The 16110-nt window shown below is 47.0% G+C and overlaps 1 protein-coding gene across 6 annotated transcripts in view; it reads left to right on the top strand.

Moving 5' to 3' along the window:
• CSDE1 (cold shock domain containing E1) overlaps window positions 1–16110 on the top strand; it is a 1384522-nt gene that overhangs the window by 920220 nt on the left and 448192 nt on the right. The window lies entirely within an intron of this gene.

Genomic DNA, 16110 nt, shown 5'->3' with positions numbered 1-16110 from the left:
TTGGTAGCACGTGAAGTGGCAGTATGACCAAGTGAAGAGCCGCAGAGGGGTAGGCGGGAGGGTTTGCATGTGAATCCATGCCAGACCCATGCTGGAGAACAACAGTTACAGGTAAGTAACATGTTCCTTCACCAGCATGGGGTCTGGCATGGATTCACATGCTCATGAATATAAGAATACATAGCAGTATACACATGCACAACCACGGGAGGTGGCAAAAGGCTCAATATCAAGCAATACAACAACTCAACATTAAGCAACTCTTACCTCCTCATCAGGCTCACCTTTGGCGAACAGGTTGCGCAGCACTGCCTGGCCGACTCTGGACTCCTCCCTGGAATCCCGGTCGACGCAGTAGAATCTCGTGAAGGTGTGCGTCGACCTCCACGTAGCAGCCCTGCAGATGTCGAGCAGGGGCACACCAGACAGGAACGCTGTAGTAGCAGCGATCGCTCTGGTCGAATGGGCCCTTGGACGGCCTGGCAACGGTCGGTTTGCCAACCAGTGACAGTGCATGATGCAGCCGGAGAGCCATCTGGAAATGGAAGTCTTCGAGAGAGCCTTCCCTTGATTCACAGGTCCAAAGTTCACAAACAGCTGTGATGTCTTCCGAAAACTTTGTGCGGGCCACGTATAACTTCAGCGCTCTAGCTACATCCAGCGAGTGCAGAGTCCTCTCAGCGGGCGACGAAGGCGACGGGAAGAAAACTGGCAACACCAAGGGCTCGTTGAGGTGGAAGTCGGACGGCACCTTGGGCATGAAGGAGGGGTGCGTCCTCAGCACCACCCTCGTGTCGTGAAAAGTCAAGTATGGAGGCTTGCAAGACAGGGCCTGGATCTCTCCCACTCGTCGTGCAGAGGTGATGGCCACGAGGAATGCTGTCTTCCACGACAAACTTCAACGGCACTGAATGCATAGGCTCGAATGGGGCCCCCATGAGCCTAGTCAGCACCACGTTGAGCTCCCACGCCGGGGCAAGGGCCTTCACCGGTGGGAATGATCGGAACAGTCCTTTCATAAATTCCTTCACCAGTCAATGAGACCACAAGGACGCCCGTCCTGTAGTTCTGGTGTAACGTGAGACGGCAGCCAGATACCTTGATGGAAGCATGAGATAAGCCAGCCTTGGCCAAGGACAATAGGTACGACAATACTTGAGGGGTCGTAATCAGCAGAGGGTTAATCTTCTGTGCACGGCACCAGACAGAGAACCTCTTCCATTTGTGTCCGTAGCACTTGAGAGTTGAGGATGCCCTGGCCTTCGCGAGAACCCCTCTGCAGTCGGCCGGGATATCGTATCCTTCAAACTCTAGTGCTGCAGGAGCCAGGCCTGCAAGTTCAGCGACTCTGGTTCGTGATGAAGAATGGCGCCTCCTTCTCTGGAGAGAAGATCCGCGTCCGTTGGCAGCTTGACTGGTGTGGACGCTGACAAGTCCAGAAGGTCCGGGAACCGGATCTGCCTCGGCCACGCCGTTGCGACGAGGATCATCCTGCACCGGGACCTCTTGAGCTGGTTGACGAGCCGGAGTAGCAACGGCGGGAATGCATAAAGGAACAGGCCGTCCAAGGGGAACGAGAAAGCAGCGCCCATGCTAACCGAGGTACAAGGTTCAATAACGGAGGAATGGGTACTCCTCCCATTCCTCCATCGGAACCCCATCGGCACCTGTCCCAGGGCCCTGATCTCCCATTGGTGTGTAAAAAAAAAAAAAAAAAAAAAAACACAAATAAGGGGTGGGGACACTACAATGACGCCCAGGGCGATGAACCCTCATCTGTTCATGCCTTTTATGAAGTTGGACAGCAGCTTCAGGCTGACGGATGGGGAGCCAATTCTTCTACCATCACACCCGCATTCTTAAGTGGTGGCTGCAGTCACCTTATGTTCTAAACCATAGTCTTCCTCCACGTCAGCCACCTCCAGTTGTCTCTCCAAGGATGACGGGGTCCTCGAGTCATTATGAAAGCGCTGCTTTTTTCTTTTTTTTAATTTGGTTTAATTGATCAAAATGTTTACAAATTTACGAAACAAAATACTCGCATCCATTTACAGTCTCTATTAAAACATTGTAAGCTTTACCATCCCAGTCGTCAAAGTTCCATTGAAGTCAAAAATCAAGGCCCGACCTAGAAATGAAGGCTAAGAAGGAATTAAGGACTCCAGTTGATTTTGGGATTAGTGAATTTGGTTTGGAACGCTGTTCCATATTGGCATGGGGCACCTCTGTTCGTTCTCAGTTTGTTGTACTTCATGATCCAAGCGTTAATGATCCCTGGGGGGAAAGGCTTTGTATAAATGAGACTGCGCTATCAACCATGCTTTTCCCCATTAATCCGGTGCCCCCACCATTCATCCGCGTCATGTGTTTGGAACTTAAGTCACCAGAGGTACCAAGAACTTTTTCCATTCCTTGACGGGGCAAAAGACTAGTAATGCTTGATGGTTTCACCTTTTAAAAGTGCAGACCATTTGCACTATTTCTGGTTATTCTAATCCCAGTCATCCAAAAGTGCTTAATTGCATTATACAAACGTAGAACTTGTGTTTAAACTCGGCACCATTAGCAACCACAAGGGTTCCTACACCATAAAATGGCCGCCGTATGATTTGAAGTCCTCCCCCTTCATGCTGCAAATGAGATGTTGCTGATTGTCTACACCTTTCAACAAGGACCAATCAAAATCGCCGGTAGGCGAAGCCGGCCAACGCAACGAAGGCCTGCAACGAAGGCTACACCTATCGGAGCCGGGATAGTTGGAGGTCTACCCGAGCTGACTGACTACACCTCACGCTCCCTCTACTCGCATCAGAAGTGACCACGACCCGCTGATCTGCCGTAGGCTCTAGCCTGATTTGAATTCGCGATAAGACATTGTCAGCCCTGGATCCTACTGTGCCATGCACTGGAGTAACAATTATGACTAACTACCCCATATCACATGCCGTTAGTTGAGTATCCTGCATGAGCATTAATATGGCGGTACGGCTCTGATTCACTGCATGGTGCACCTGCCAATATGCACCTTATGTAATCAGTGTTTATTGCACCTGAATAATCAGCTCCCATTCTGTATTGCTTTCTGTTGCATGTCCTACCCACCATGCCTACCTATTTGCACCCTATTGCCAAACCGACATTGTATTGTAAACCTGATTATCTCCCTACATGCCGCACTGTGATATTATCATGCTCCATGTATTTGCACACCTACTACAATGATTGTTACAAATGACTATCCTACGTAGTCCAGCTCTTTTAATTCCCTTATGTATACTGCAAGGCAGTATCGATCTTTACCACATTGTCTGAGAATGCTAATGTATGCGGCATATTCCCATTAGCCACCCTAAGAACCTAAAAGTCGGTATAATAGCTTGCCCTGTGTACTGAAGCCACACAAAGTGAAGATAACTGATTGAAAAGTGTCTAACAAATATTCACTTGTCTGCCCACGTATCCTATGCTATTCTGAACCATTTTGAACTCGTTTTATATTCTAATTTGAGCATTTGTGTGCGTGTTTATATTACTGCAAAATATCCATTTGGTTGCACAAATGTATTTCACCTCCGCTTGTGCTTTTGATTGATAAAGGTGTATTTTACGCAAAACTATACCGCCCATCTCCAGTTGACCTCACATCTGCGCAGAACAATTTGACCTACGCATTTTATGCCAACCTGACCCCTTTTTTGTACAGGTGTATGAGATTCTAATTTGCGCAGTTGTTTGCATATCGGTAGACTGCTGCATAATATTAATTTGGTTGCATTAATGTCTTTCACGCTAGCTTGAGCATTTGAATGTATAAGGTGTTCTTTGCCTAAACTATACGCCGTTCCCCAGCTGCCCTCACAGCTGTGCAGAATAATTGAGTGCCCCATCGTTCTCATACTACAGTCCCACTACCTATAGTCTAGCCTAACGTTTCATGTTAACTGTGCACACTTAGCTATACTGTTCAACTCTAATTCCATGTCCATGCATTTTTCTCACCGAACAATAGCCATCATCACAAAGAGCCTTGTCTGCTTGAACTTGTCTATACTAGTACTCGGTATAGTCAGTCCTCCTATGATGGACCCACACACTAATCCCAGAGCGTGCCTTACTCACTTGACCATGGCGCCTAGCCTCCCACCATCATCCCTTATACCACCATTAAGATTCCTACCACCATGTCTTCATATCGAACCTACCAGCCAACAAAGGTTACTCCCTGCAGGTACACGTACTGAACCTAAAGCCCGGTACTTGGTCAAGACCTATCCCTACGACACCACAGCAGCACCATACATAATCACTCCTCCCTGTTATACAAATGACCAGCTACATCAACCACACCAGCACTACTGTCCCCCTCACCGTGCCCCACGCTATACAGAAATCAGACTAAGCTCTAGATTCCTAAAGAGAAACCACGCCCCATCTTAAGACATTACTTCTGGAACCTGCATTCTAGCTAACCCTGCTATCCTACCCCATGCTTCAGAACATAACCAGAGGCCGCTTAATGGTAATAAGAACACCACATTATTTTATTCATTTATTTATTTGTATTTGGTTCATGTACAAAAATAAAATACCTTTGCAGAACCTTTACAAAACATCGTAAAAAGAGGGAGACATCAACAATCTTTAAAATATCTACATAAAATAAAAAACTTTTTTTTTTTAACCTCAAAGGCATATCATTTTAAACACATGAGATTGTAAATTATTGAGGCGTACATGTCATTTCGAAGGGATTGTGTCCTCCGACGTATTCCTCATCTTAGATATCTCCTTCCAGCTCTGCTGGCCTCTGAAAATTTTTTCTCTAGAGGGCGCTGCGCGAACAACGTCCTCCGAGTCGATGTCCCTCGACAGCCGCCGTATCGACGTCGACGTCCTCCTGCCTATAAAGGCCGCGCGCAGCGTCCGTTGCTCAGTTCTGTTTTTCCGCGCTTACTCAGTGCCTCGGAATACCGTTGCTCAGTTCTTAGTCAGATTAACCCTATTTACCTCGAGTCATTCGATCCGTACTCGATGGCTTCCTCGTCGGAACCGACAACTCCTCGATCCGGCTTCAAGAAATGTCGAGATTGTGGGAAAAAGATGTCGTTGACTGACCCTCGCAGAGTTTGTCTGTGGTGTTTGGGAGCTGAACACCATTGTTCGGAATGCGAGGACTGTATGTCCATGACAGCTAAGGCCCTGAAGGAGCGTAGGGGGAAGCTGGAGAAAGGTAAGACTTTTAAAGCTTCTTCTTCGTCGACTAAGTCGAGACATTCGTCTCCTCGTCACCATTCGCGCTTCAGGTCTCGGAGTGGGTCTCATCACTCCTCGAGATCGAAGCACTCGAAGAGGAGACGTCGAAGATCCCCTTCTCCGTCTTCCTCTTCCTCTGTTTCGCCAAAAAGAATCCCTTGCCCCACGAAATATAGTTCCCGGGCTGAATGGGAGGAATTCCGCAAAAATATGAGCGTCTTCGAGAAAGCGGCCTCGACCCCCTCGAAGACTGCCGAGAGCGATGCTCTGGTCGAAAGACCCAAAGGTCAAAAACGCCACGAGTCGCAGTACCTGGCGAAGGAAACCTCTTGAACGCGTCTCGAACCCTCGAGTAGGACTATGACCTCCAAACCTTCCTCGAAGGTTCCGTCGACGCCGTCGACGAGGGTTCCGTTGAGGTCGATGTCTTCGACGCCGTTGTCGAAGGGACCTTCGACACACGGGTCTGTCACGGTTACGACACACCCAGTGACTATCCCCAGGTCCTCGACGTCGATGGCTTCGAGGTTGTCGAGTAGAATTCCAATTCTGTCGAGGTCTTCGAGGCCTCCGCCTATGTTTTCGACGCCACGCTCGAAGCCGTCGACGTTTTCGAGGCCGATAATGACAAGTTCGGCACCCTTTGCCTTGGAAATGGGATTTACTCCCTTTATGAGTTCAGAACAATTGAGAATTATGTCCTCAATTTTGGAAGAGGGTGAATTGTCTGAACAGGAAGACACATTTGAGTTGCAGGGACCTGTAACCCCAATTAGAGAGGAATTTTCCTCTGAAGAGCGCAGGTTAAAGGATCTTCATGATTCCTTACATGAGGCAAGTGGGTTAGACACTTCCCCTGAGGTGGAGTTTGCTAAGCCAGACCCGGGGGAGCATGCTGAAACCCCCGATAGAGCCTTAATGGCCAGGATCACAGAGTTCATGGGGTGGTCTGCACCTTCACAATCTTTCCAACAAGATGACCTCACGGATATTCTTGACAAAGGCCCACAGGAGGATCCTGTGGTGCCTTTTCATAAAGCTCTTCAGAGAAAGATCATGACAAACTAGGAAACCCCAGATGTAGTACCAGCAGTAAATAAACTGTCTACAAAGAAGTACAGGGTATCTTCTACAGACCCAGAGTTTTTGTCTAAACACCCATCCCCAGAAAGTCTGGTGGTACAGGCAGCATCCTCTACCGATGTCAAGACGGCTTATCCTACCGTCCCACAGGACAGGGACGATAAAAAATATGATGCTATGGCAAAGAGTCGTTTCAGCATGTAGCATGGCGTTAAAATCTGTTAATGCTACTTGCGCCCTTGCTAGGTTCAGCCATACACTTTGGGAGTGTGCTTCTACAGCGGCTGACTGCATCCCGGAGGGAGAAGAAAGGGATGCGTTCCTGAATATTATACAGGACGGTAAAGACGCTATGTGCGAATCCCTCCAGACGGGCATTGATTCGGCTGACAGTATCAGCAGAGCAATGGCGGCAAGTACATCAACCAGGAGATTCGCTTGGTTGAGAGTCTGGTTTTGCCCCAGATGTGCCATTCGATGGCTCTTCTTTGTTCGGGAAAAAGGCGGATGACAGTTTAGAGAAACTGCAAACTTCAAAAGCAGCAGCAAAATCCCTAGGAGCTGCAATCCGTCAGACTCCTTTTCGTCCCACAGGAACCTCTGCGAGGGGCAAGTCCTTTCGCTTCTACTCCGCATTCGGAAGAGGTAGAGGACGACAGGCTCAAAGGGGACAAAGAAGAACTACCCGAGGTGGACGGGGTAGATATTCAAAAGCCGCAGCAACTGTAGGTGCCTCTTTACCATCGGCATCTGCATCAGCCGCCCCAAAACCACTCTGAGGACTTCCCTCACAGGACACCTGTAGGAGGCAGGTTGATTCAACATCTGGCGGTATGGCAGGCTATCACGTCAGATGCTTGGGCATTGGAAACATTTGCCCAAGGTTACTGCCTGCCTTTCCTACCTCAGTCATCCACCGGGGATCAGCTCTCAGAAAGCTCCAGATCCGCTCCTCTTGCGGGAAATTTGGGACCTGCTAGAGAAAGGTGCCATAGAACCGGTACCTGTAGCGGAGAGCAACAAGGGCTGGTACTCCCCTTACTTTCTCATTCCAAAGAAAGACGGAGGACTGAGACCCATCTTGGACTTGCGAGAATTGAACAAATTCCTCAGAAAAGACAAATTCAAGATAGTCACTCTTTCTCAGATCCTCCAGGCCCTTCAGTTCCAGGACTGGTTGGTATCTCTGGACCTTCAGGACGCTTATTTCCATGTGCCTATCCATCTCAAACACAGGAAATACCTGAGGTTCGCAATTGGCAACTCTCACTATCAATTTCGAGTGCTGCCATTTGGGCTGACCTCCGCCCCGAGGGTCTTCACCAAGTTAATGTCGGTAGTGGCGGCAAGTCTAAGGAGGGAAGGGATTCACGTCTACCCCTACCTGGACGATTGGTTGATCAGGGCTGTTTCTCCGGAACAAGCTCAGATCCAGCTAAATCCCGTGTGCCACTTCCTTCAGACTGGGCTTCTCCCTCAATTTAAAGAAGTCACAAATGATACCATCGCAGAGACTCCAGTTCATAGGAGCGATCCTGGACACTTCCCTGGGAAAAGCCTCGCCACCAGAGGTGAGGGCTCAAGATATTCTACAGATGGTTACCAAGTTCCAACATGCCCAACGTCTCCCAGCCTTCGACTTTTTGAGGTTGCTAGGCCTCATGGCATCCTGCATTTTCCTAGTGCCAGAGGCTCGCCTGAGAATGAGATCCCTCCAGTGGGCACTGAGGACTCAGTGGTCACAATTCTCAGGGAGAATGACAGATCTTCTTCAGGTTCCCGGCAGGGTGGCTCGAGACCTTCAGTGGTGGGCCTGTCAGGAGAACATTCTGAAAGGAGAACAGTTTTGGCAACCCTGGCCGGAGATAACAGTAGTCACGGATGCCTCACTCACGGGTGGGGAGCCCACGCCAACGACTTGACCATCTGCGGTCGTTGGTCTCCATCGGAGTCCAGACTACATATCAACCTGTTAGAGCTGAGAGCCATCAGACTTGTGCTGAAGGCGTTCCTGCCAGCTGTACAAGGGAAGAACGTCCTGATAATGACGGACAACACGGTGGCCATGCATTACCTCAACAAAAGAGGAGGCGTAGGATCACTACCCCTGTGCAGAGAGGCGATGCAGTTCTGGTTTTGGGCAATCCAAGAAGGAATCTCTCTATCGGCAGTTCACCTAGCCGGAGAGAAGAACTTGACAGCGGACGCTGTGAGCAGGCAGAACAGTCTCCCACGAGTGGGAGCTAGCTCAGGAAGTCCTTCAAGAGATCTTCGCCCTTTGGGGAACCCCTCAGGTAGATCTGTTCGCCACCAGCCTAAACAGGTAATGCGACCTGTTCTGCTCAAGGGAATTTCCCCCGAGAGGAGCTCTGGGAGACGCGTTCATAGTGGACTGGGAGTTTCCGCTTCTGTACGCGTTCCCACCGGTCCCTGTCATTCCTCAAATGATCAGGAGGTTGAGAAGATTCAGGAGAACCATGATCCTAATTGCCCCGGATTGGGCCAGGAGAACGTGGTACCCGGACCTTCTAGACTTGTCCATCTGCCCTCAAATTCGACTTCCACTCAGAGAGAACCTACTCTCACAGAAGGGAGGTCAGGTTCTCCATCCAGACATCAAAACCCTCAACCTTCACGCTTGGCTTCTGAAAGGCTGAGGTACAAGGATTGGGACCTCCCTGATGATGATATGGAGGTGTTGCTTTCGGCAAGGAGGCCAGCAGCAAAGTCTTTATACCGCTGCCGTTGGAACAGATTTTGCAGCTGGTGTAGAGAACAGAATATCGACCCTTTTTCATGTGGTACACCAATGGTTTTGTGCTTCCTACTATATTTGGCAAATTCAGGCCTTCAAGTTGGCACCATTAAGGGCTATCTCGCAGCGCTATCCATCTTTAAGCGTATTGCGGAAGAACCATCCTATTTCAAATTACCCTTGGTAATACAGTTTCTAAAGGGGTTAACCAATGTTTATCCTCCAAGACCATTCCAAATTCCCCTATGGGATTTAAACTTAGTACTAACTTTCCTGATGGGTACACCTTTCGAACCTCTCCATTCTTGTTCGTTAAGATTCCTTACCCTTAAAACTGTTTTATTAATAGCACTTACATCTGCTAGAAGGGTGAGCGAATTACAAGCTTTCTTGTAAACCCCCTCACACAATATTTCACAAAGACAAAGTTGTCCTGCAAGTGAAGCCTAATTTCCTCCCAAAGGTGGTTTCTGAATTCCATATCACTCAGAAGATTACCCTACCATCTTTCTATCCTCCTCCTGACCCGGGGAAAGAGGAAGAGAGGTTACACAGGCTAGACCCTAGGAGGGCTTTAAGTTTTTACATCAGTAGACTAGCCAGGATAAGACGGGCAGACCAGCTGTTTGTAGGTTACGCAGGTCACAAGCTGGGGTTACCAATAACTAAGCAGACCATTTCCAGATGGATCATTCTAGCCATTCTGGAATGTTATAAACTGGCAGGGAAAGAACCCCCTCAAAACCTTAGGGCTCATTCGACCAGAGGTATTGCAGCTTCATCGGCCCTCAAAAGAGGCGTGCCAGTTAAAGACATATGTGCGGCCGCTACATGGTCGTCTGTCCATACCTTTTCACGATTTTACAATTTGGATTCCTCCTCCAGTCAAGAGGCTAGGTTTGGAAGGGCTGTACTGCATTCTATTCATCAATAGAAGACAGCGTGAAGTCAGTACTCCCTCCTCCGATAATAGAATGCTGCTATGGGAGCCTATACGTCGGAGGACACATTCCCTTCGAAGAACAAGTTACTTCTTACCTTGTAACGTTCTTTCGACGGGATGTTCCTCCGACGTATTCCTCATCGACCCTCCCATCCATCCCTGCAGTTCTACTTCCCTTGTTGTTGCAGCTTACGCTCCTTCAGGGTGATTAGTTAGTCCATAAAGTATTATTGTGGGCTACAAAACGGAACTGAGCAACGGACGCTGCGCGCGGCCTTTATAGGCAGGATGACGTCGATACGGCGGCTGTCGAGGGACATCGACTCGGAGGACGTCGACGCGCAGCGCCCTCTAGAGAAAAATTTTCCGAGGCCAGCAGAGCTGGAAGGAGATATCTAAGATGAGGAATACGTCGGAGGAACATCCTGTCGAAAGAACGTTACAAGGTAAGAAGTAACTTGTTCTTCTACTTAAACTGTAACAACTCCTTTTCAATGTGTTTACAAAAGCTTACCAATTCATATATCAAAGGTTTGTGCATGGCCTGCATCATGCGTGCCCACAATAATTGCAAACGGTCTTCAAAGTCCACATCTACAAACTTGTAGAGTCGCTTAGTCCTCACAAGTTTGAAGTGTGGACATTCTTTGAAATAAGGGCATTTTCTTCAATAAATGCTTCAAGTTCATATAAGAGAAGAATGGCGAACAGTTTTGCATCAGTGTCAATTAGTGCAATTGGTCTGTAATTCTGTGGGAGAGCAGGATCGCCCTTTTTAAATATAGGAATGATGTTCGCGGTAGTCCAAGATGAAGGGATCCTACCCGTGTCAATATCATCAAATTTGATTTCTAGAATTTCCACCCAAAACTGTGGGTCAGCCTTATAAAGGCATGGAGGAATGCCGTCTGGGCCTGCTGATCTAGAATATATCTTTGATATAGCCCATATAAGATCATATTGTGTCCATTTAAATTGGGCGATCCTACTATAACACAGCTGTGTGTTTGGGATTGGATCGAATTTAGTTGGGATGTGATATTTTTTAAATTTATATAATCGCACCATATATTGTCCGATATACAGCAGACTGGAGTTAGGACAGTTTTCTTATCGTCCTTTCTTATCTACCATATAGTTCTTGTGTCATGGTGAATTATCGCTTGTATGAGGTCACAATTATCCTTATTAAACTTTAGTATACGTGTATGTTGTATGTTTTATATTCCTTTTAAATTCATTCAAAATTAGAGGCCTCATATAGCGATACTGTTCTCCTTCATAGCCAGCTGTTTTAAGTTGACGAATTGCCTTATGTTTTACTCTCTTGTTTCTTACATTTCACATCATAAGGATGCAAGTGATAGGTTTTAGTATACTTTTTACTAAAAGTCAAGATTGTATTTTCAATTAACTTGGCATAGTAATTGGGATTTAGTGTCACCAGTTTGTTTTTAGAGAGTTAAGACATTTTTATCTGTGATGATACATGATTAACAAATTGTTGGCATAGTCCTTTACTCCATCTAATGGAGATTTGTGGACGGTCAAACTCAATTAGGTCCAGTGCTGGACTACTGGCTAGGTATCTGAATTCCCAATTCAAATGACAGACAATTTGTGCATGATCGCTAATCTGTACAAAACCTGAATCGAGAGGATGAAATAAGCCTGGACAATAATCGAGAAACAAAAATGAAATCAATTGATGATGATTTTGGGCCTCTAGACCATGTTGCTGGAGAATTAGGGTTTTTGTGTGTTACTATATCCAAGTCCCAGTTCTCCAACAATTCTCTAAATTGCGCACACCTATCTCGTGATAGATGTGATGGTTTAAGAGCGCCATATTCAGTCAGTTCTCTGCAATCGCAGTTGAAGTCGCCTCCAATCATGATTTCTGAGAATTCAAATTTCATTTTTAGATTTTCTAGACATGCGTCCAATTCATCTAACATTTCTTCGAGCGTAGAGCTTGCTGGATTTCAATAAGACAATCAATATAGAAGGCAACTTTTTAGGCAAACTATTTTGGACTACTAGAACAACACATTACCTCTTATTAAAGCTAGCCTCATTAACACCAGAGACATGGCTTCACACAGCCTCAGGTCCATCTCGTGCTCTTGCTATACCAAACTATTCATTCATCCGAACTGACAGATGCCAATATTTGGTGTCGCATTCATTTATAAAACCTCACTAGGCCTAAGAAATGTCAATAACCAACCCCTACCCTCAGCAGAGCTTCTATCAAACTATCCACCTAATTTACCGTCCACCAGGACCAACCACCACCTTCGAAAATGAGATCTCACACCAATACCAAAAACAACTCACAAATCATCATCTTGGGTAATTTCAACTTAGGTTTCCAAGACTCCAAAGCTTGTACCTTGTACCCTTCAGAACACAATAACCGAACTAGAGTTCACTCACCGCATAACCAAACCTACCCATATTAAAGGTAGAACCCTTGATTGGTTAGCTGACCTAAATTGTAACAGACATGCTATCTAGCACTCCTTGCACCTGGACCGACCACCACATAATTTCGTTCAACATTAAAGAATCCTCGCCACCTACTCCACAAAATCAAGTACCAGCCATGATGACTAGAAATAAACGTAATCTGACCATTGAGAAATTAATACCATTACTTCAACCGATCATTAACCCTACCACGATGCTATCAGACCCCACGGACCTAGTCGACCTGTACAATCACACCATCCTCAAAGCTATCAACACAATAGCACCACTTAAACTACGTAAATCTAAACCTTGAGCACATCTCAACAATTGGTATACCCCTCACCTCAAGTCTCTTAGGAAATTGAAAAGAACCTCTGAGGCATTATGGAAGAGCACCCCATATTTAGCAAATAAGGACAACTACGCTGCAGCTTCATTCAACTACAAAGTAGCCATTGTCCAAGCAAAAAAGTCAACTATAATGACCGCGTAGCTAAAGCGAAGTCTAACACTAAGGAACTCTTCAACATTTTGAAAGAGTTAGAATCACCGGCCCCACCTCCAGATACCTGCACCAAAGTTATTCTGTGGTGCACTAATCTACAGAATGCACTCCCAAGACAAAATGACCTTGCTCGAAAGCAAAATAGTAACTAAGCAAACTCTTATTACTAGTGTTGAGCACATTCAGAACCCAACATCCTGTTCTAGGAACGTACAGCCCCAATTTAACTTCACTCCCCATCGAAGAGGTTGAGACCATCATTCTTAAGCTCAAACCGTCAAACTGTCGGGGCGACACATGCCCTGCTCCTCTTATTAAGGAGGCTGTGAAGGAACTGGCCCCTTTCCTTCTGTCATTAACGCTTCATTCAAATTAGCACAGTAGGCAACAATCTTAGACGCGTGGGTACTCCAATTCCTAAAAAAACAAACATCCCTAGATCCCAAAAATCCATCAAACTACAGACCCATCCCGACGGTACCATTCCTGCTGAAAATTCTGGACCGAGCGGCTTATCTGCAGATACAGCAATACCTTGAATCTAACAACTTGTTAGGCCTTAGACAATCAGGATTCAGACCCAAACATGGGACAAACTGAGTTGATCGACCTTAAGACTCAAATCCAGACCGTGAAAAACGAGGGAAAATTGGCTTTACTACTTCTGCTAGACTTATGGTTCACTAGATCAAATGCCGCTAATAACATTTTACACAAGCACCTTTCATCTTCTGCACACTTTCCCGACCAAGCAAACTCTTGGATTGAGTCCCTCCAACAATAGATCCGTGAGGGTCTTTGCGCCCTGAGCCTCTGCCACACCAGTCACCTGCAGCGTCCGTCAGAGGTTTTGCGTGTCTCCTACTCTCTACAGTGTGTTCACCGAGCCACTTTTTGATGATGTCGACTCATCTGGGTGTCACTTAAACGAACCATGCGGATGACACCCAGATACTCATCCCCATCACTGGTGACTACACTGTAGACAGTAAGACGCTCAATGACATTTACCTCACTATACAAGCCTGGATGGCGAAGCATGGGCTCTGTCTTAAGGATAAGACAGAGCTGCTCCTCCTTGGCTTACCAGCCAATTTGAACAAATTGGACGTGCTATTCCCTTCCTTCAATATTGACAGCAATATAATTAGTCTCCAAGGTTGTGAAAACCTTAGGAATCTACAGAGATTCCGCTTTAATCTTAACAAGACAAACTAACGCCTTGGCCTCCTCATCCGCTTACACTTGTAAGCTCATCACTGCCTGCCACCCCTACCTGACAACAGCCAACTGCATCACAGTAACAAGAGCACTTGGCCTCTCCAAGCTCGACTATTGTAATGGGCTCTATCTTGGCAATTCCCAACAAAACATCAATAAAATGCAAGTTCCGATGCTTGTTTATTTTCTTAGAATCACATGCTGTGCATATGGTCCGACATCCAACGGTAACCGCGGAGTATTGCATCTTGTCTTTCGGGGACCAAAAGGGGACGTCGGCATAGGTGTCTAACACTATCCCTATCGTGATGTGTAATGTACCCAAAATCCCTCACATGCTGAGGTCCCTCCGATTGTTTTTTTCCGCCCTGATAACTGGTTGCCCTATAGCGGAGCTCGTGCATAAGAGACATTGTTTATCTTGAACCGACTTGTCGGTTATTCCCCTTTTAAGTCACTTCGCCGGCAGGAACAACTTCTACGACTGCAGGGGGTTTGTCTATGGCGGTGGTTTCGGCACCTAAGATCCGGCGGCTAAAGCATCCACATGGCCGTGCCCTCTGGCCGGACTTAACAGTAGGAGTGGGGTCGGGGTGGCCATATCTTTGTCTTCCTCTTTCCCCCCTCTTTGTCCTCTAGGTCTGGTCATCTTTGTTTACACCTTTCGCTATGGAAAGGACTCCATTTGGGTTCTGCCCTAAGTGTAGGGTCAGATCCCCTGGAAGGACGAGCACAGAACGTGTAATTCTTGTCTCCCCTTAGATCACAACGAGAAGCTGTGTGCAGCTTGTAAACTCCTTCGGCCTAAGACCTTTAAGGAGCGCCGTGTAAAACGGTGGGCCGCGTACGGTATGTCGCGGGCAGAACCCTCTTCCCCCACCGCTACACCCGCTGAAAGTGATGGGGGCACCTCCGATGACCAAACATCTGTTGCGGATGTTATAGACCTAGGCGGACACTTCTAGGTCTGCCACGCCCGTCCCCGACCCTTCAAGGCCTGACGCTAGTCTTGCTTCAGGGACAACACCGTGTTAGGGAGAATTCTCGTAAATGGCTGATTTCCCTTACCTAATGAGTCACTCGGCAGATTTGCTGGATTTCTAGAATTTATTTTTCTCACCTGGTCAGAATTTGTTTCCCCACTCTTGTATTTTGCTCTGTATGTCACTTTTTCTGTGATCTTGAGCACTGGAGCCTCGCCTACTCATGGCCTCATGTTTTTCATGTGTTAAACAGCACCTTCAGTGCAGTGACAAAGGGTTGTCTTTGTGATTTCCTTTAAACCCCCCCCCCCCCACCACCACCCCGCCCCGACTCCATTTTCTTGGACTGACTAATGTACCCCAGAAAAGGTAAAGTTGCCATTAACATTACTTTTGTCACTTTAAACCACAGACCCAGTACACACTATCTTACATGGAGTATTGTCAAGGGTTAATTCTTATCCCTTTTTGTCTGTCTCTCTTGGCGCATTGTTTCGCTCCCTTAACATCGAGACTTGGCTGGTAGCAGTGGTAACTACCATAACTTTTCTACTGCAGTTATCTTGTATAACCATGGTATTGTTTCAGGCTATTATATTAGCCTCGAACATAAACCCGCTTGACCAAATACATTTTATTTTGGCTCCGGCTGGGTTAATCGACGTTTCTTTTTGTTAGTCTTTCTCATTTTTTTCTCTGCGTGCCAAACCGGGGATGATTGCTTTGTTCGCCGTCTTTTCACGGGCTTCTGCACAGAAGCTTTCCTTAAGGCGCCTGAAAGTCTAGGCAGGCAGGATGTGAGGGAGGGATCTTCGGACCCCTGCCATGGGTTCCCTTGGTAACACAAGTCACACTCCCGTTTCATTGGCTGAGGGGGCTGTCCTTGCCAGGA

This window comes from Ambystoma mexicanum, chromosome 13 (genome assembly GCF_040938575.1).
Source record: "Ambystoma mexicanum isolate Mex_15411 chromosome 13, UKY_AmexF1_1, whole genome shotgun sequence".
NCBI classification, from domain to species: Eukaryota; Metazoa; Chordata; class Amphibia; order Caudata; family Ambystomatidae; genus Ambystoma; species Ambystoma mexicanum.
This window is presented reverse-complemented; position numbering and strand designations above follow the sequence as displayed.